The sequence below is a fragment of the Hetaerina americana genome, unplaced genomic scaffold (genome assembly GCF_022747635.1).
Source record: "Hetaerina americana unplaced genomic scaffold, ioHetAmer1.1.p SCAF_2, whole genome shotgun sequence".
Lineage (NCBI taxonomy): Eukaryota > Metazoa > Arthropoda > Insecta > Odonata > Calopterygidae > Hetaerina > Hetaerina americana.
The window spans coordinates 85700324-85721505 of record NW_027286763.1 but is presented as its reverse complement, the minus strand read 5'-3'; the positions used below and the strand labels follow the sequence as shown (position 1 = coordinate 85721505).

Below are 21182 nucleotides of genomic sequence, written 5' to 3'. Positions count from 1 at the left end.
AAAACTAACGCGACCTTTCAAGTTTTCCCGCAATACGGTGTGTATATTAAAAATACAATGCATGTTCATCAGCTCATCCTAAGCACGATCTGCGTTTTATAATCATACATATTACATTTTAGGAAATGATGCATCGTCCCTTTCTTGAATTTTTATTTTTAGATAAATTTGGACTAAGAAATAAGATTTTTGATTATATTAAATCTCACACGAAGATTTCAGTCCAAATCAAAGGATCAAACAGTGGAATTAAAGAAAAAGTGAAACGCCGAGTGAATTAAGAACACTTTTTCCTAAAGATGAGGAAATAATGGTTTAAAAATGGGCACATTTCAGATAAAAAGTAATGCACGTAGTTGGAACAAACTTAAAGTTTGTTTCAGGACTCCAGCGAGGATCCACAACTTCCTTTCAGTTCTCATCTTTGATAAACCCTCATTATATCGCCGTCAATCGCCTATACTCCTCCTAAAGAGCGGCCGCAGAGTTATCTACTTGCGCGTAACTCCTTCGTAAAATGGGGAGTGGTAATTGATATTCCTCCTTCCTTCGGTTGAGAAATTTACCATCTCTTCCAACCTCCGTTGAACATGCAAATTTTATGTTCAAGGCGGCTCCCCGGAAAGGAGGGGTTCCTCGCTCTGAATCTCCCCATATCATTCTCATGCAACTTCCCTGTGTTTCTAGCCACGGCGGTGGTCAAAAGTAAACTCGCTGGCGCCGGGACGAAATCCAATTAACTGCGCAACTTCCCCTGGACGCTGCTTACACCCTCGCGATTCTTTTCCGAGTGTCAAAATATTTCTGCATGGCCTGGAGCAATTAAGGCTCATCATGAGATACTTTCGAAACGTTAATGCTCTGGTCTTCTAAGATAATGGCTTGAAGCAGAGTCGTGAAAAGTTAAATTAACGTATAATAACCTGAGGTGTTCGTGCTCATTTACCGTCGATTACCGTTTAATTACAGTAACATTTTCAACTAAATAATGATAATGAATACCACAAAACGTTCGTTTATTTAGGTAATTTATATCCTGCATGCAATGCCCCACATTTTTTCGGAATTAATATTAATTATGAGGTTATATCAGTTTAAAAATGTGATTTAATACATTTTTTAAACGAACTCATTCGTTATGGTTCTTTCCAATCAAGTCTCCTTCATTCAGATGTTCCATTCAATTTGATAAGTATTAGATGGGATCACATGACAACAACTTGTAATTTAAAACTACCAGTAAAATGAATTGCCGCCACCAGTTTACTGTGTAGCAAAATTACTATTGTGATTTACCTTTCTCCAACTTGGGCCATTTAGAATTTAATGCCTAAATTTACGATTCTAAAGTTTTAGTAAACATACTTTCGTGATCTGTTAATGTAATACTAAAGTACAGCATACACGGATTGATTTATTGTACAAAGTACTCTTAAATTTCCTCATGCTAGTTTCCTCTTCTCATTACGTTGCCCAGTAAAGTAAACAAATACATGAATATACTGTCTACATTTCCTCTTTTTATAGTTGGATACATTTTCTTGCACCATGTTTTGTTTTATGAAGACGCATTTGCTTTTGTATTAAGTCATTGCTCTACTAGTAACTTAAATATTCCTAATTCATTCGTATTAAAGTAAACCTATAAAATATACTTAAAATTTAAGACTTTACTTAGTGGAATTATTTAATGCCCATATTAAATGAGTCGGTAATTTTCCACAGAGTTTATTTTAAGGTGCAACGCGTTTCACCGACTTGCGGCGCCATCAGTAAAACGCGTTGTACCTTAAAACAAAGTCTATAGAAAATCAAAAACTCACTAAATATAAATCTATTAAATTTTTGTCACTGATTGCATAAAAACCTCTTCCAAACCATTTTACTGGCACTGATACATGGTAGTGAATTAAGAAAAATTATCTTGATTTCGCAAGAATGAGAAATAAAACAATTAATGGCTAGAATTAAAATTAATGAACGCAATTGTGACTCAAATGATTAAAAAGTATTATGGAAAAGATCTTCTTGAGTGATTAGTATGAAGTATAGATTATATAAAATGAAAGGTATAAAATAATAAGAAGTACAAAAAATAAAAAAACTGCTCTCACCTGAGTCAGTATTCTAAAATAAAAGATATGACTTCATGAATAATACTCAAAATAGGATTTAGGGTTATATGTCACTAGTATTAACAATTAAAATTAGTAAAAATTATTTTCCTATTAATGGCGATGGCTCTCTCTCTCTATATATATATATATACATATATATATATATATATCTATATATATATATATATATATATATATATATATATATATATATATATATATATATATATATATATATATCAATATTTTACCAATACCTATCAAACCGACATTCGGGTAAATTACTGTGATTATGGTTATTATTATTACCATTTTCGAGCTCCAAATATAGGTCTGTCACCCACATATTAATTGGAGAGTATGAATTAACATAAATAGAAACAATTATGCGAGTAACTTAATGAACTATATTATTTTTTGGAGAACATAATTTATCCTCAAATATGTGATTTCTTTTTTAAAATTAGTTCCTCGTAGATACGATGGACATTATTTTCGCCTTTGAAGACATGCCGGAAGTCTTTCCTCCTCATTGAATCATCGAAATAGTCTCCAAAAGTGCTCATGGTAGTGAAAAACACTACCCTCAAAGAGGTTTCATCGAGTTGGGAGGAAAAAAAACAAGCCAGGAAGCTGAAACTGAACTTTGGGGAGGATGAGGGAGGGAATTTTGCAATCATTTTTCTGAATTAAAAAACAATGATTTCGCGGTGGGTTTCGCAAAACCCTATGGCACATTAGTGTATCTAATGTACAGCTTTCCTGTTAATAATGTGTGGGTGGGACTCAGTGTAATTTTCAATATTTCTGATACTGCTCTTAACCTTATTGGTTCGTATTCTCTCACAATATCAACAGCGGTGTTGATGTTTACTTCCGTAAAAGCAGTGGCTGGAGTTCCGGGTCCATCTTCCTTTTAAATTGATTATCTCCTCTCTTAAAATGTTTTCAGCTATATTCGTTCAGTGCTTTAGGAAAAAGAAGACTATCTATAAGCCTCATGAAGTATTTTCGTAAGATGGCAACAAAATTATTTCACAAAAGCAAAATTTCAATAAAGCGTCTTTGCCAGTAGGCGAACTGTGTATATTTGAAATCGCAATACTGGAGTGAAATCAATATCATTTGCACCAATTTAACTTAAAGCTAAAAGTATCAACATGCCACAAAATTGAATTTTCGTTCAATAAATAAAAATAATAATATATTAATAACTCTTTCTCAAATATATCTTGTATACTACAGTTTTTTCAGAATATTGTACAAATTGAATTTGAAAACAGAAGCAAAAATGATCTCACGCTATGAATATGTGTAAAACGTTTGCATTTCTCAATTAATATTGTTTTCAAGAATTTACTTATGTTTTTATTGGTAAGAAAATTTCAATAAAGCTTAAAATGAGACATTCTTTCCTTCGCATTACTTAAAATTATTCTACCAGCTTTTTTTGGCACACAACAGCTGAAAATATTCTACTACTAACCAATTCGTAGTAAATATATTGATCTGGCAACATGATAATAATTAATACCAAGCTTATTATCAAACTTGAAAAAAAAAATTTGTGAAGACATTATTATTTATCTCTTATACAGCCTTTCAGCGCAATACCCAAGCCTTCTGCCGAATGAAACAAATGGCGTTTTAAATTTTTTTATTTATTGATTTTGTATTAGTCCGAAAACAGCACTTTGACCTTGACATCGGAATTTAAAAATTAATATAAAAATTTGACAGTTACATATACCCAAGCCTTAAGTGGAGGTAAAACCACCTTGGCGGGAATCGAACCCAAAACCTCTGGAAACGGAATAGAATGGAATTCTTGAGCTTGCTCGTCATTGGAACCCGGTTACTGAGAAACCGGGTTGCTATATTGAAGATTTTTGAAGAAATAAAAAAAACCACAAAAACACTAATAAGCCCGACGTTCGATTGGGTGGGCGATATTAGAGTTCACCCAATACGAAGCCCGGCGGGGTGTGAAATTCACAGATCAGGGTAGGGGGGCTAGCTCCTTTCCCTCTGCCGGCTTTGGTTTTCCGAGAATATATGGTACCTAAAAAATCACACAGCTTGGATAGAGCTAAAAGTACCCAAGAGGCGTGCTGGGGAATCGAACCCAGGCCCACCATTCAGTACTCCATTGCTCTACTCCTTAACTTTGGCATGTCCTTTGTGACATATATCATAAAAAAATATAAAGACGTAAGTAATTAGACAATTATTTGCATTATTTATGAAATGATCCTCGTATTAAAACCCTAAAGCGAAGTTGGCCAAGAACTCCGTTTGATGATAAACTTATGAGTCTTAACTGTGGTTAACAAAGAAAGATGCTTTGATACAAGGTACATAAAGGGAGACAAATATTTTCAGTTTCTTCTCTCATCAATTGGCACAAAATTTCCCGTTGGCTGATATTCAAGCTAAGGCAGAGTATGGGAAAGTGCTTAACTTCGTAGTGTTTCTACGTGGGTGTGTGAATTTCGATCATAACCAAAGATACACATGGTGCGTCTGATGATGTGAATTTGAAAAAGAACGCCATAAAATTGAGGTGGTCCAAAAAAGTTAGACATTCCGAGGGCTTGCAAAGAGAGGGAAGAGAGAAATTCTGAAAACGAGAACGGAAAAGAAAGTGATTAGGGAATGTAATGAGTATTGAATGGCTATTAAGGAACGTATTGAAGATCATTGCGGATGGGGGAAAAATCGTTTAAGAAGAAGACGGGCGGTATGGCGAATCCAAAAGAATTTAATGTGCAGATATGAAGCAGATTTCGGAGGATAAAGAGAGTTGGAGTGGTGGATTATGAACCAACGTTAGCAGGGCACCATTGGTGATGATGATGAGGCACTGCGCTCTTCGCAAGAAATGACTACCACCATTATTCCAATAGAGGGAATCGCTCTAAAGAATAATTATTGATACATTACGAGCATTCATTTAGGAACCCTCCACGAAACGTCGAGGTAGCCCACAAAATTTTGTGCCCATGCGTTTCCCCCATTTATTATTGTAATCACCTTCTCTTTCAATTTTTTCTGAAATGTGGAAGTGGAGGAAGTGCTTTGGTTTGATAGAAATTTTCCCCTCACCTTATGTTCATGTAAATATTTTATCGGTTGGCAAAAATTTGAAAAAAAATCTGTAGCTTCCATATGAAGTGGTGGCGCTTTATGACACGAAAATCGTTAAGAAAGATGAAAGTTGGCTTAAAGAGGTGTTTTTATAAATAGTGGAAATTAAGTGATTAATTATGATTGCCAAAATTTATTTTACGTATTATATTTTGGATTATAATTTAAGGTAAATAACGACTACTAATCAGATATTAAATAATAATCACCCTTTTAATTTTCGTGTTTATCACCTATAGCTTTTTATTTTCAATGAAATTTCTTTGAATTTTCATCCAATGATATTTTGAGTTAATTAAATGTTAATTGATAATTTTGCTATTTTATATTTTCAACGGATGAAATTTGACGATTTATCCATATTACGTACAAATACGTACCTCGTACAACGTATATTGGCCCTTCTCTCACCATAAGATAGCATAAACACTTCATGCCAAATCGATTAATAGAATGAAACAGTGCATTGAAAGCAATACAGATCATGAAATAATCACCAAGTTTGATGTTTTCCGGCTGGATCAGTGAGACTTAAAAAATCGTCGAATTTTCTTAACCATTTTTAATACCTGAATTATAGGTCCTAGTTTCCAGCTCGATGGAAAAATTAATGACGTGGAAGCGACACGCAAGCAGTCAGGGAACTAAATGATATCGAAGAGTGTTAACTTTATGAATGGTGTAAATTAAGAGGCACAGAATTTTAGCTGTAAATACGTTCCATCATTTTTCCCCTCCCTCTCCACTCATGCCATTTACAAACTCTAATATTCCGAAAGTGTTAAGAACTATCTCTATTTAGGTAATGAAAGTGGTTATTATACAATTTCTGATATTTTTGTGGCTTTACAATTATTATTCAAAGGTATTATAAGCACACAATGTATTACAGACAGATGCGTAACTGGAATAAAGAATCGCTTCGGCCGCCATGAAAATAGTACTGATTTAGTCGGACTCACCCCATTGGCCATTTTTCATTCCAACAGGACTTTCCTCCATCTCTCAAGAATTTTCCAAAAAACGGCGAACTCAATTTGTGGTTGAGGTCCACGTACCTTATTGACGCGTCCACTAATTCGCCGATTCTTTCATTAAGCAGTATTTACTGAGAATGAAAGATTTCATGAGATGAGGTAGGTTAAATCTGCGTAATCAGACCTAACATGTTGAATGAAATTAATCACCTCCAACATTGCAAGTAACTCAGACAACCACTTAAGCTTCATCGCATATGTGGCCAAGTTGCACCCTTTGAGTTCTCTATCGATGCCTACCATTCCAAAAATGAATGCAAATATTGGGAAATGAACAATCCCTTTTTACCTAATTATAAAATATTGAAATCTCCCAAAAATTGATTTTGTTAGGGCGTTAACGTTTTGAAAGTGCATTAATTTAAATTCATCTCTTTTAGCTGGGAAAAATGAATATTAATCATCGCGACGGAATTTAGACATAGAGAAAAGATATTACATCAGGACAAATATGAAAATTTCAATTCCGGTAGTATTTTTTCGTTTACACAGATGTTATTTTTCTTAATTAGAATTGACTAATTAATTTTTAAATTTAAGAAAATATTGGATAATTAGAGAGGAAGGTAGGGAAAAAACTAGTAATCTCCGAAAGAGCATTTATTTAAAAGAATCATGTAGATAAAATCAACACCATTAATTCATTATTATAAATTATTTATATATTCAACAAAGAATCATTAGCCAAGAATTAAAACACAAGAAAAGAGATTAACATGATACCTAAGTAAAAAATAAAGTACAGCATTGGATGGATGGCTCTTCCATGTAATAATGTGTTTCACGTAGCATGGAAGAGTCCATTGAATTATCCAAATGCGTAGTGTGATTTTAAAATCTTCACTTCGACGCCTTCACTAGTTTCCAGACGTTTACTTGCACCTTACAGACTAATTCGAAAGGCCATAATTTTTTAGGAGTTTTATGAGTCCTTTTTCCTAAAAAAATTCATAAGAAGACGTCATGTGTATGTACGGAGACATGAGTATCCTGAGGTCTTACGCATTATGCATTAGTTTGCACGCTTAGTTTTCCAACAGTATGTTCTTGATTCAAAGCGGAGTCTTTGATAAGTAAATTCCTACTTGATAGGAGTACAGCGATGTGACATGACCACTCTTTGTGACACACCAAAGATTCAGAAACTATGTTGAAAACCGTCTCCAGTCATAACATGCAAAACAACGTTACATAACCGACTATTATGGAATTAATTAATCCCAAATCAAAATTATTCACCAGAGTTAGCTATGCTACATGATAATACTTTCTTGTCAAATTAATCTGTGAAACTAATCACAGTATCAAATAAAAATTATAAATATTTAGGCACATTAACAAGTTTTTGACGCCTATACATCGGCAAATTATTCGCCATATTAGAGTCAACAAAATTGAAATTGGCCTCTTCCAAATTTCATCCGAAGACAAAAACCTATTAATAAATTAAGCGAGAAGAAACTTGTTTTGCCCCATCAAATGGGATAGTATAGGCTGAAAAAGTATTTATATGGAGAATGGAGAGAAACTGGGCTTCAGGATCGGTGTGCATGCATCCCAGGACTTTCGTTTACCATCATTCATTTTCCTATCCTAACTTAACCTTCTCATTCAATCTTGCTCTTCATTTCGTCAACTTCAAAGTGCTGTCCTTTAAAAAATTGATAATTTTTTTTTAGTGTTACGGAAATTGCTGGAGACTTATACAATGGAGAGATTGTTGGAGAGAACGTATACTTGAAGAAAAATTTCTTGCGAATAAAAAAAAATCCCTTACATAACCTTTGGGACAGAAAGTTCGAGTAAAGTTACATGTAAAGAAACTACGATGATGCGACATGGAGTGAAATGTCATAATAAAAAAGAAAATTCACCCAAGTTGTCTGTGAATAAACTGTAGCAAAGCTAACGTGTCAAAAATTCAATAATTGAAGAAGAACTCCCACTAGATGAGAAAGCCGTTGACAAAAGGAAAAGGTTTTCTTAACTCATTAAATGACGCTATACTCATATTTTGTGGCTTTTAATTTCAAATATTTCTCACTGCAGTTTAACGATTTACGGATATTAAGGTAGAATAATGGAGACCTTACAATCGACTTTCATTTAAAGAAATAGTGACTCGTTTAATCAAGCATTTCCTGATTTAATGTATAAATAAATTGTGTTTTATTGTGCCTATAATTCATTTATTAACGTAAATTTGCATGAAGTACAAGTTATTTTAGTATGATCAACATTCAAATGATTGTTCAGGCTAAAGCGCAATGCTACTTGGAGCACAATGAATTTAGCGCACAAAGAACCATAAGTGTTTTAGAAATACTTTCACGCCACAAAAAGGTTTTACCAAGTTTCACAATGTTAAAAATTCAGTTTTGTACCCCTTATCCATGCCATCATATATAATAATCTGAAAATGAAATCATAATGCTCCTCTTCAGCTGACCCACATTCCTCTCAGCGACATTTATTTTGGAACTGAATTCCAGATTGATGCATTTCCTTGTCTTTATCTCTTTATTCGAGGTATTGTAAGCCTTTTACTTTCTTTTATATACATGTGTATTTTTTGCTTGCATTGGTGATGATACCTGACCTTGAACCCTACTCCCCTTTGACCCCTAAGAGTATGCTTGCGTTCAAAGATGTTTACCGGTGAAAAAAGGGAAAGAAAACGTTCTGCGCACTCGTTCTCCGCGACTTTTCGTCTCATAGTTGACAAATTTAAACGTAAAACGTCTCCTGGCAAAGGATAGCCATATACGGGACATAAATCACACAAATAGCATCATTTAATCTGATGATTCACAATGGCAAAGAATTTATCATTTGTCATTGCAAAACATGTAATGCAATATGTACAAAATTTCTACAAGCGAAGTCACGAAGTCAACTCGGCTTTACTATATGTGCTCTAAGTAAGCAAAATGGAAAGTAAAGCCAATGAATTTTCGGCGGTTGGAATTATAGTGGTTCGAATATAAGTTGAGTTTTGTTCTTTATGGACTGAAGAAGCAACAAATTAATCGATCTATCCAATTTTCGAATATGCCTACGTATTCATCAATAAGAAATTTGATATTTGGAGTAGTCCTTTACCTAGTCTAATTCCATGAAACATAATTTAAGCACAGAGAGAATATTAAATCACACGAATCACATTAGAATAGAACAAATTTATACACATTTTATGAATTTTCTCCGTTCATCGCTGAAAAAACTTCAAATAGAAAAAATATCAATTGAATGAATATCACAAAAATGTGGTTCATTCATGTCAACGCAATCAATGCAGTTTGGCAGATACTGGATTTGAACTCCCGACCTTATATTCATCAACGTTACTTTTAACCACTATCGTTTTGGAGTGGTAAAAGATCGAGGCAAATATACTAGACCCTCCCTGAATAATTCTTTCCGGTATTAGTGCACCATTCGTGGAGAAGTGAAAGGCAGGTTTATTAATTTACGCTACTACCTTTGTTCGACACAGTTTCATCAAATTCCGTTCCCCTTTAGCGTCGTCAGTCTATTCTCACAAGGAACTTGACTTGAAGCTCTTTATAAACCTCGTAACTGAGGGAACTCCATTAGACTACGGAACAATGACAACCGAAAATGCAAGAGCCCCCAATTTGGTGGGGAAGATTAATGTAATGGCTGGGAGAGGTTCAGCGAAGGTAAAAAATGCGTATTCTTGTTGCAGAGAGGTCTGATCACCAGTCGCAGAATAGTTGGAATGGTCTTTTATTCACCGAAAGTGGAATGCACGAACGTCAAATACGTGAATTTTGTAAAAGACGCGAACGAATAAGACAGAAAGTAACCAGAACTTAACGGTTGTAATAACGATATTAATAAGCGGAATAATGAGTGGATAAATTATTCTACTATTTCCTCAGAATATTGACGCGCTCTGCTTCCTGTTAACATGAACTAGAGCAAAATGCAAAATATTAAAGATGAAGCATATTAAACGCAAGCTTAAATATTCATTCACTAATGAGTGTTTCTCTGTATTTACCGCTGAAGTATTTTGAACCGAATGGACTGCGTGGATAGTAGCTTCCAAAACACATTTTAAAACAATCCATAGAATCACTAGATAGCTGACTTAAATAACTGATTAAAATGAAAAACTTCCATTATTTCCATGTACTCTACATCATCAATTAAATCAATCGATTAGGTGTAACTGACTACATTAATTGGACGAAAAGCATAATAGATATGGCCGATATATATCACACTGTAATAGTAGAGAAAATATTTTTTTCTACTTTTGATCATACAATCTGATCATAGCGTCGTCAAATATTCATATAAAAAATTTCTAAATGCAAAAAACAGAGGTTGTGGCGCAAAAGTTACTGTAACGAACTCATCTGCTAATATATATCAAAATGAAGAAAATTCGCAAAGTAAAAATCATTGCCCTCTACTGGGACCAGGACCATTTCTGGCCGAGTGTTTTAACCAATTAAGTTGCTGTAGTGTCCTCGTAAAATGACAACTTCCAAGGGCTTTATAGGATCATCATGATGAATATTATCTTCTCAGTTCCAAGGAAGAAATATTTTTTTCTACCAGAAACTAATTTCGGTGGAGACTTAGAAATAATAATTTTTCAGACAGAATGTTTTCATAAAGTGTGATGGTCTTACCTGCCTACTGTTGCTAGTCCAATTGTTTTCCGATCATTCTTAGACTCGGTTATCTTTCCAGTTCATTAGATGAGATCTTCCGACCAAGTTGGAATTTATTCCAGGACGCTGACACTATAGATTTCATCTGCTGAGCATTTCACAAAGGAAGGAAGTGAATCGTTGGATGGTTGTAGTCTCTGGTCTTCAAGGTTCATCTATAAAGAAAGAAAACGCCTGATTAAGTAATTATTTACAGTGAATGAAATGAAGTAATTACACAAACACATCATATTTTGATGTTTGCATTTACTTTCAATACTTATTGAAGTTACTCGATACATTTTTTTTAATTGATAGTTATGTAGGGATCCTTTTGAGAAATATTACATTTATTATCTCCTCCATTTATAGAAAGTTTTTCGAATATATATATGGCTGAAGTGGAGGCATAAGTTGATAATAAAGATAGTAGCAGTGATACTTCATATAATCATGCTAGATTTACCAGAATAATATATAATATTATTTTAGCAAAATACAGGCATGAATAACACATAGAAATACTATAAAAGAATATTTTTTTTTGAATTTTCGGTGCTCTCAAACTAGGCAAAAATCACAGTACGAGGTATCTTCAAGGCGTGATAATTGCTTGAGTGCGAGCATTATATTTATGTTTTATTCCCAGGACTTGGAGACATTACCAATCACTGCACATGGATCTTTCTAAACCAAATCTTTACACATAGCATACGAAACTGACTAAGCGGAAATTTAACTGGGAAAATATTGGATGAGGGTAATGGAAGTGGTCTCAAAATACTACTCAAAATTCCAATAATTCTCTCCTGAACGTTTACAGGTATATAACCGCAGGGGGGAAGACACATTTATATATAGCCCTCGACGTTATCGGTCTCAGTGGAAAGCTTAATATGACTCTCCTGCCTCCTGACTCCCCTTCCTCACCCCCCACTAATGCGATTCCGGAAGCTGGGAAGTATCCAGGCGGGAAGCCGCGGCGCAAACGACGGGTGCGGCGGGGGAAGAAATGCTCAGTGCTCGGACGTCGTCATGCATCAGCGCGGACTTCCGAAGCATTCCTGGCATCGTCTCTCGTGCCTCTCGGAAAGACTGGAGGCGTTCAAATGACTGCGGGGTTATTGGAAGGCTCTCATAACATATTCCTGCATGATTCAAGTTAGAGGAATTTGTCGTATCAACAGACCGTAAATTAATACAACACTTGATATTAGTGAAAAAGGAATCGCAATACCTGATTATACTACGCATTAAAATTATATTTTTGCTAATCTCATGGAGATTTAACATGCGGGCTCATACAAGGGTGCATACACATATATATGGGCTCAAGTTTCCTGCACCAAAATAAACAAATTACTAACCAATCTAACGTTCCCTATCATGAATTTATAGGAAAAATTCAACCACCCAGGCAAGTGTCGTTTATTTTCATAATCTTTGTGACAGTTGACATAACGAAGGATGGATGAAGAGATAATTGGAAAAATAATCAAGCCCTTATGCATAATCGGTTTGGGTTCAGGACGGGGAGAGGCAAGCGGGATGCCATTGCAGTAATGAGATCAATAATCGAGAGGAACAGAGAATAAAATCAGGGCGTATTAGATTTTTCCTAGATTTTGAAAAGGCTTTTGATGGTGAATTGGGAAAAACTAATGAATATATAGCAGAAAATAGGAATAGATTGGAGGGATAGTAGGGTAACCCGCAACCTTCACTTGCCTCAGACATTACAGGTGAGAATGGGGGACGGAGAGTCCGGATAGGCAGTGTTACGAAGAGGAGTGAGGCAGAATGGTCCATTATCACTTGAACAGTTCAATATTAATGTGGAGGAAATGACTTAAGGGGCATGAGAAGAACTTTAAATAAGAATGAAAGTCGGCGGGGAGTTCATAAAATTAGTTAGGTCCGCTAATGATTAAGCTTTAGTTTTTCAGTCAACAAAGGGGTTGAAAGCATAGCTAAATGAATTGGTAATTCAGTGCGATGGACTAAGTATAAGGAGAAATAAAAATCAAACAAAGACTATGCGGCTTTTCAAAAATAGCTAAGTAAAAAGTTAAAATAGTAGGGCAAAAACTACAGCTGATAGAACAGTTTACGTATCTAGGAAGTATTTTGGACAAAAATTGTTAAAAAAGTAGGGACGTAAGGAAGAGGATCGTTAGGAAGAGGAGCGTTAGGCAAAGAATCTTTCACAAGGGGAGGGCATTAATGAAAGGAATAATGAGTAAATATATTGAGAAAAGGCTCCATAGACTTGCATATGGGGCTTATTTACTCACGTCGCGGAAACTCGGTCTAGGAAGCAAGCAATATGTTGAGCTAGACAGGAGCTTTTGAAATGTGGGTTTGGAGAAGAATGGGGAAGGTGAAATGACCCGAAAGGAAAGCAAATGAGGTGGTTGTAGGTACAGTGGAGGAGGAGAGGGGACTACTGGGTCAATCAAAAGGAGATAGAAAAAATGGATGCAAAGCATATCTATTGGCATTGGGATGTTGAAGATTGATAGAGGGGAAAATGTTAGTAAAACAAGGAAGGGGCAGGAATAGGATAGGAATCTTGGACGGTTGATATGGAGAAGTAAACGGAGATGAAGAGGGGCTTGCTGTAGTCTGGAATGCGTTTAACCATCACCTTTATCAATGAGGAAACCGGCCTTTCAGTCGAAAACGTCAAAACTATTGTAAAAGAGGATCTTGCGATGAGGAAAGTGTGCGCGAAGCTGGTGCCGAAAGTCTTGAGCGAGGAGCAAAAACTGTCGCTTGTAGTGCGGCAGCTGCTGACGAACTTCGGTGAGGCAACGTTGCCTTCCCCCCCCCCCCCCCCTTCAGCCCCGATCTGGCTCCAACTGATTTTTCTTGTTTCCAAGAATAAAAAGGGAGCTCAAAGGATATTGGTTCGACTCAATTGAGGCTGTTCAAGCGGCGACGACAAAGCCTGTCAACAGTATTCCAGATACCGACTTCCAGCGGGCTTTCGACTAGTGGAACACTCGCCGAACTAAGTTTATCGATGTAGGAGGGATGTATTTTGAAGATCATTAAGTTATTGTAATGATAACTGCAATAAATTTTGATTTTTGGAACCAGTCCCGATACTTATAGTACGGACCCTGTAGGTCCCTCTCTAACATGTCCTTCAACTGATCCCTGAAGGTGCTGGCGTTCCATGACCTGGACCTAAAATAAAAGAACGCGTCTCGTGGATAGCTAGAAATGACCACCACTCCCGTTTTTCTACCACTCATTAATTTTTGCAATAAGTTCCTAAAACATGATAATAATGAAAATAATTGGATTACTGAAAGGCATTTTGCCGTGGCTGCCGTTCAAAATACTTTCAAACTTAGATTCATCACATGGGAAGCTAACGCATTAGCCAAAACACTAATCAGTTCCTGTAAAGGTTGTTACCCGAAGGCCAAGATGAAAAAAAAAAGAAAATCAACGGGAGTATAGAAGTTTTTCTCAAAGTAATTACATCGTCGTCTTCTTGGTTCGGCGCTCGTGAGAGGCTTAAAATAAGTCTATTAATATCCGTCTTTTCCGTCCTCGTGCCATTCCTCTCGACCATTTCAACTCACCATTTCCGCCTCTCCCTCACTCCAAACCACGGGCCTCCCCGATCCCTCCAGGGTAAGTCGCAATCAACGGGGGCGTCGTCCCCGTGCGCGGCAAATAACCTCCCGATTACCCCTTCCGGGAATACACTCCCGATCCCCTCGCTCCACGTGTCAACTCCCTTCCCATCCGTCCCCATACCCCCTCCCCGTGTTATCCCTCTCTCTCTCTCTCTCCTTCGCGTCGGATTACCACTCGCGCAAATAGAAAGAACATCGCACCGTCTCACTCAAGGGACCGTGTTGAACTCGGGGGTTGGGTCGGATGTACTCCTCGCCCCTTACCCCCCTTGCCCTCGGTCCCGATGGGCATTGTGTCCCGCGGTTTGAATTCCAAGGGCCATCGTCTCTTTCTCTCTCTAGTTCTCCCCTATGAAACCACCCTTTATTTCCGTGTCGAAAGTGCACGGTTTCAACAAAAGGGTTTTTTGTTGTTGCTGGGATGAAATGGGCTTTGGGGTGGGCAAACTGGGAGTGTCAAATGAGAAACGGGAGGAAAGCCGTCATATTTTCCATCTTTCTACGTCCACTTCTATTCTCCATTTGGAGTATACCGCAACACCACTCCCCCACATCCCCTTATCTATCTTTCTCCAATTTCCATCCCTTCCCTCAAATTCTACCCTCCCCCCAAAGCCTTCTTCCACCCTTCGTGTCGAAATCGAACGAAAGCCTCCTCTTGTCACTCGTCCAATAATCCCAACTCAATTCTTTATAAGGCCGGAACAGACCTCCGAATTAGGAAAAAAATATAAAAGAATTATTAAAAAGAGGAGGGAAAAGAAAATTTCGAGTCAAACGCGGATAGATGGGTTTACCATTTCATCTCGTCCAATTATAGCGGAGGGTGATGGGGAGGAGAGTTAGGTGTGCGTGGGGGGAAGGGGAGAGAGGGGGGTGGCAGGGGGGGCGGCGAATATTTTTGGATTCCGTCCGGGGAGTTTTTATTTTGCGTGAGACCCGTACGTAGAGCATGTGTATATTGTTTTCTTTTCTTTTTTCTCTCGGAGCGTCAATCGGCATCCAATGGAATTGGGGCATGCGTCAGTCATTCGATAAGTTAGGACGTCGCTGGGCTGTGATTGTTGGGGTGATGACATAGAGAGGGGGGCAGGAGAGGTCAGTAGAAAAACTTGGTAGGGCCCGAAAGACGAGAGCGAGAGAGAGAGGGAGAGAGATAGGTCGGCGCTTCCGGTACTGGACTAGGTGTCCAAGGTTAAAAATACCTCGCTTGAATATTTTTTCTTAAAAATTTTTTTCCAATCCATTGAGGGCTAATTTTGAAGCCGTGACCTTTGTGGTGGGCATAAGGGCGTGAATTTGTTTTACCAAATTCTCTTACACCTCGAAATATCACTGGAAGTCACTTCGAAGATAGATGAGAGAAACGAGAGTTACGAGTGGGTATGTGGCAGTGGATGATAAAGGACTTAGAAATAAAAAAGATTTAAAAGAACACTATTTCAAGAGCTGAAACCTTTAGAGAATGGCTTTCAGAAAAATGAGAGATAGGTAAATGAATTACACAGGACTGAGTGTACACAGAAATGAATTACTCAGAGAAATGCTTTATCTAAACGGAACTGAGAAAAAATTGACGAGAGTTACTTTAACGGAGTCATTCACTGTGTGCACCACAATTCCTTATTTTTTTTAGTTCAAAAAGAAAACATGAAGATATATCATTAGGGTAATTAAACGCCCGCAAGTAGTAATAAAAGTAAAGATTAAAACTTAAGGATTTGCTAAAATAATTTAAGAAGATTATATGCAGGAGAGAACAAGCGAGGGGAGAGAACAAGCGAGAGGAGAGAACAATCGAGGCTTAGACTTTTAGAAAGGTTCAGAACAAACGAGTTTAACAATGACACTGAAGGAATTATAATAGCCCCACACTACTTAGGTAGATCAGACCACAAAGATAAACTAAGGGAGATAGATTCCAGGACAGATAGGTACAGATACTCATTCTTTCCCCGAACAATCAGAAATCACAATAGTAAGAAACCGAAGTAACTTTAGAAATATTGAAAACACTGAATTTACTAGTCGGAGCAAAGTTAAACACTGCAAAGCTGTAGGTATACTTTCAGGTGCATGTGTATGTAAGATGTAGATTTAGTGTTTGCATGTGTGTGGGGTGTAAGTGTTCTTGCATGAATGAATGGCATGTTTTTTTTTGTGGATATATGATTTTGTGGTTCTTGCATGCGGTTTTTTTTTCCTTTCTAAATTACGGGTGGTGTCCTAACACCCCCCGCCACACGCCCTTGCGGCGGCTTGCGGGGTATTAAGTAGATGTAGATGTAGATGTAATGATAGCGAAGCAGAAGATGAGACTGGAGGAGAAACGACACGCAATACGATTTTGCAATACGTTTCCCAAACAATAAAACGAATAACCAGGCAAATAATTAGACGGTTTAATTGAAAGAAGCATCTAAAAAGTGCAATTAGGATTCAGGATGAGCAATAGAAAGCCTTATCACCTATAATTCAAGATAAATCCTAGGAGTGTAGCGGGAAAAGAATGGAGAGAGTGTAAGAAAATTGAAATAAATAAAGGCATTGGGTAGAGACTCAGTTCGTAGTCGGAATTCACATAAATTCTATTCTTGGAAGGAACTGCGAAATAAAACTTGAGGAATACATACGAGGTATCTCCTCGTAGGCATCAATAAATTCGGGTGAATATAAAAGTAATGATCATTAAAGGCTTTAAGGCAACTTTAAAAGAAATGGGTCGAGTATTCATAGGTAAAAAAATGAAAATGAATAGAAAGAGACTTGAATCGCATAAAGAGGCACAGAGAGGTTGAAGGTAGATATAACACTCGAAGGAGAGATATTAAAATAAGTGAATATTTATTAATGGGAGCGGCAAAATTTGGGACGTAAGATTCAGGATAACCATCTGAGAAAGAATAGGTACCCCGTGAAAGGCATAAAAAGAATTAGGGTTGAATATTTTCGTTTCAATGCATTTTTAAAAAATATTTCACATCTTAGGTAAAGAAAAAAGCTATTTCTCTGGAAATCTCTCTCAAGTTATATAAATAAAAAATGAAACCCTTGAGAGCATCCCATCTCTTAAAATAGGAGAACTCGCAATGTAATACCTACGAATAGCAGCCTAGTCTCAAATGTTTCGAGGGCTTACCTATTTAGTGTAGCTGTGGACTGAAGTCTGCAAGATAGCCATTAATTTCCAGGCAATCAACCTGAAAGTTGGTTTCGACGAGTGAAGTTAGATCTCTCATTTCTTGAGAGCCTAAGAAATATTTTATACATTCAGAATCAATTGAGACAGCTCCTATCCTGCAAAGGGGAAAATTTCCAGGCGTTCTAGCACCTAAAAAATCGCACAGCTGGGAATTGAAATAGGTTTTTATGGAGACTCTGACTGTTCACCGACTGACTGACACTGACAGTTAACTAGGAACGATTCTAATTAAATCCGAACGCTCTGTCAACTAAGCTACTACCTATAAAGTATACGTGTATTCCATATCTTAAAACACAGTAATCCACCATATGCTTGTTGTGATAGGTGAAAGTAGTTTATTTTTTAAGCCATCGCAACGGGTGTGAAATTTATAGGATGGTAGGATTCTCTGTGCTGACTGCGGGTTTTCCCTAACCGAAAATTTATTAAATTTGTTGAAATCGAAAGTTTTCCAGTTTAACCACTACGTTTACGTTACGAGCACCCATTTTTGTTGAATGATATTAAACGGGAAGGTTATAATATAGATTGCAGATTCAGGTGCGATGTGGTGGAGCTATTCCATAGTAATAGGGACGAAGGCTATTACAATTTTATACTTGTAAAAAGATTTATTCCCGACTAGTTTTTATGTTCTACATCATTTTCGACTTAAAAATGATGTAGTAACATCAAAACTTGTCAGGAAATCTTCATTAAGAGGAAGATTATAGCTGTTCCTCGCACTTGACGAGAGATATGTTTAGAGGTACTCGAGGTACCCTGGGTTCTTTGATCATGTTATGCTAAATCCATTGAGAATATTTTGCAAAAGATGCATACTGTAATGCTAAGGAGTTGGGGTTCCATGATAACGTATTTTGCATTATAAAACTGCTCGAATATCATTGTGACAATTATTACTAGTCATGCAAACGTCGAATTATGTCCGGCAGACTAATTTTTTCCGGTCATAGTCACTTCCGAAATTTGATAGAAAAACTACCGTATTGGAAAACAATAAAATCGATCATGTGTTCCGAAGTCCAAACCCAACGCAGATGTCTCCTGAAATGAAGGGAGAGTGGGGGCGGCGACCTTCTCACTCCCAAGTAGGCACCCAAGAATAGTTCGCCACTGACCCTATGCTCGACCTACGCTATTCCGACCACATTCTGGCATCCCTACCGCCGCCACCGCAGTCGGCTTTAGTTGCCCCGAGCGAGACGACGGGAAGTGCGGGGAGGAGCGAGCGGTGAGAGATGGTGGGTGTGGGTCGCGGAAGAGGGGGATTTTCGTCGGTGTGACCCCGCGAAGAGCTTTAATTCATTCCCAATCTCGGCTCCATCACCGTCCTCCACTTCCAGCACTAGACCGCATATACCGCCCTCCTAATGCCCCCACTCCCCCTAACCCCCTCCTTCCTCTGCCCCTCGGGCTTAATATTGCAATTTCTGCCACATTAAAATTGACGGTCTACCGAAATGGTGTAACAGTGGCAAAGTAATGGAAGATTGCGTTTATTAAAAATTGAAAAAAAAATAAAAAGATTCATTATTTCTTCCCGGATATTCAGGAGAAATCTTTCGTGGTGGTGAAACATAAAGGCATTCTTTGGAAATTAACGTCAATCACACTCAACATGGTGTGGGCGTGGTGAAAAATGTGTTGAGGCTTTCATGGCCAATCCGAACAAAGATACTGAGAATAAATGTTTTTCACGCCTAATGGCTTCCAAAAGTATTTCGTCGATTCCCTCTTCGACTCATTAGTAGGCATTTTACGGAAAAAATGCTAAGTAGCAATAAAAAATGGGCTCGCATTTTCCGGCGACGAGCTCAATTAATAGAATGTTAAACTACTGAGGGGCTTGCAGTGTCTAGAGGATTTTTAATACGTGCATTCAAGTTTCATTCTGCCCCAAAATTTTAAGGTTCGGATCCGTTATGTCAGTACCGCTCCCCAACCTCTCCCCGTTCACATTTCACACATATTGGCTATGTTTTAAAATTACCATACATTCAATAGTGGAATTTAAATGTCAGGACACGGACGGGTATTGGTGATAAATAAATATATATTGTTAAGTTTTATTTCGTTTTACCGTCTTTCCATACTTGATGTGATATCATTTTGACCGATCCATTTAGGTTTTTATTTTTAATGATTTTGGAGCGAGATGACTCGTTAATTGTAGGAACTTGTTCGAGAATAGTCTTTTGAAGTCAATATAAGGCAAATTTATCAAATTTACGGATTTCATTTACGGATGGAAGCACGAAAAAGGCTCTTTTAATTATATTCTCATTAATTAATTGATATTACCCATTTGATAAATAGGCATCTTTATTTATTTTCAGTTACGCAATCAAATTAAAGTTTTCCTCAAATTCCTGATTTAATAAAGGCAAATTTTAGACATTTTTTTTCATATTTATTTCACTTTAGAAGAGAGGCATACTTAAAGAGGCATGGGAAGAACTGGAGGTAGAAATGAAAGTGGGTGGGGAATTCGTAAAATCAGTTATGTTTGCTGATCACCAAGCTCTAATTTGTCAGTCAGCTAAGGGGTTTCAAGCATTACTGAGTGAATTGAAAATTCAGTGCGAGAGATACAGGATAGGATTCAATAGTAATAAAACAAAGGTAATGCGATTTTCTATAAAGAAAAAGGCTAATTTAAACATTAAAATAGGAGGGCAAAAACCAGAGCAGGTAGAATTTATTTATTTATCTCGGAAGTGTTTTGGACCAACACGGTCAAAGTAGTAGGGACGTAAGGAGAAGAATTGCGCAAGGCAAAGAGGCTTTCACAAGGAGGAGGGAGTTGATGACGGGGACTTTGAGTAAGGATGTTAAGAAAACACTCGTAAAAACTTTGATATGGAGCGTAGCTATGTACGGTGCGGAAACGTGGTCATTGAAGCAGGAGGATAGACGTAGACTGGAGGCTTTTGAAATGTGGATGTGAAGAAGAATGGAGAAGGTGAAATGGACAGAGAAGAAAACAAATGAGGAAGTACTTGGTACGGTGGGCGAAGAGAGGGGTTTGTTGGGAGAAATCCTAAGGAGGCAGGAAAAGTGGATGAAGGGGGCATTGATCGGTAGTGGGATGTTGAAGACTGTAATAGAGGGGAGAATATAATGCAAACGAGGAAATGGCTGGAACAGGATAGGGATTTTGGACGGGATGGAGGGAAGAAAGTACACAGAGATGAAGAGGAGCTTAATTTAGAGTAGGTTACTGGATTGTATTTTTTAGGAGATACTTATTTGGTAGTTGTGATTAGGTTATTTTTAGGAGATATTTATTTGGTAGTTGTGTCCATCCAAAACCTACCTTAATCAGTCAATTA

At 37.2% G+C, this 21182-nt stretch overlaps 1 long non-coding RNA gene across 1 annotated transcript in view; it reads right to left on the bottom strand.

Annotated features, from left to right (window-relative positions):
- Positions 1 to 21182, bottom strand: part of LOC139687942 (uncharacterized) — a 559283-nt gene that overhangs the window by 241288 nt on the left and 296813 nt on the right. Inside the window, exon 4 of the long non-coding RNA XR_011700705.1 lies at positions 10969 to 11165. This is a non-coding gene — a long non-coding RNA (uncharacterized lncRNA). The remainder of the gene's footprint in view (positions 1 to 10968; positions 11166 to 21182) is intronic.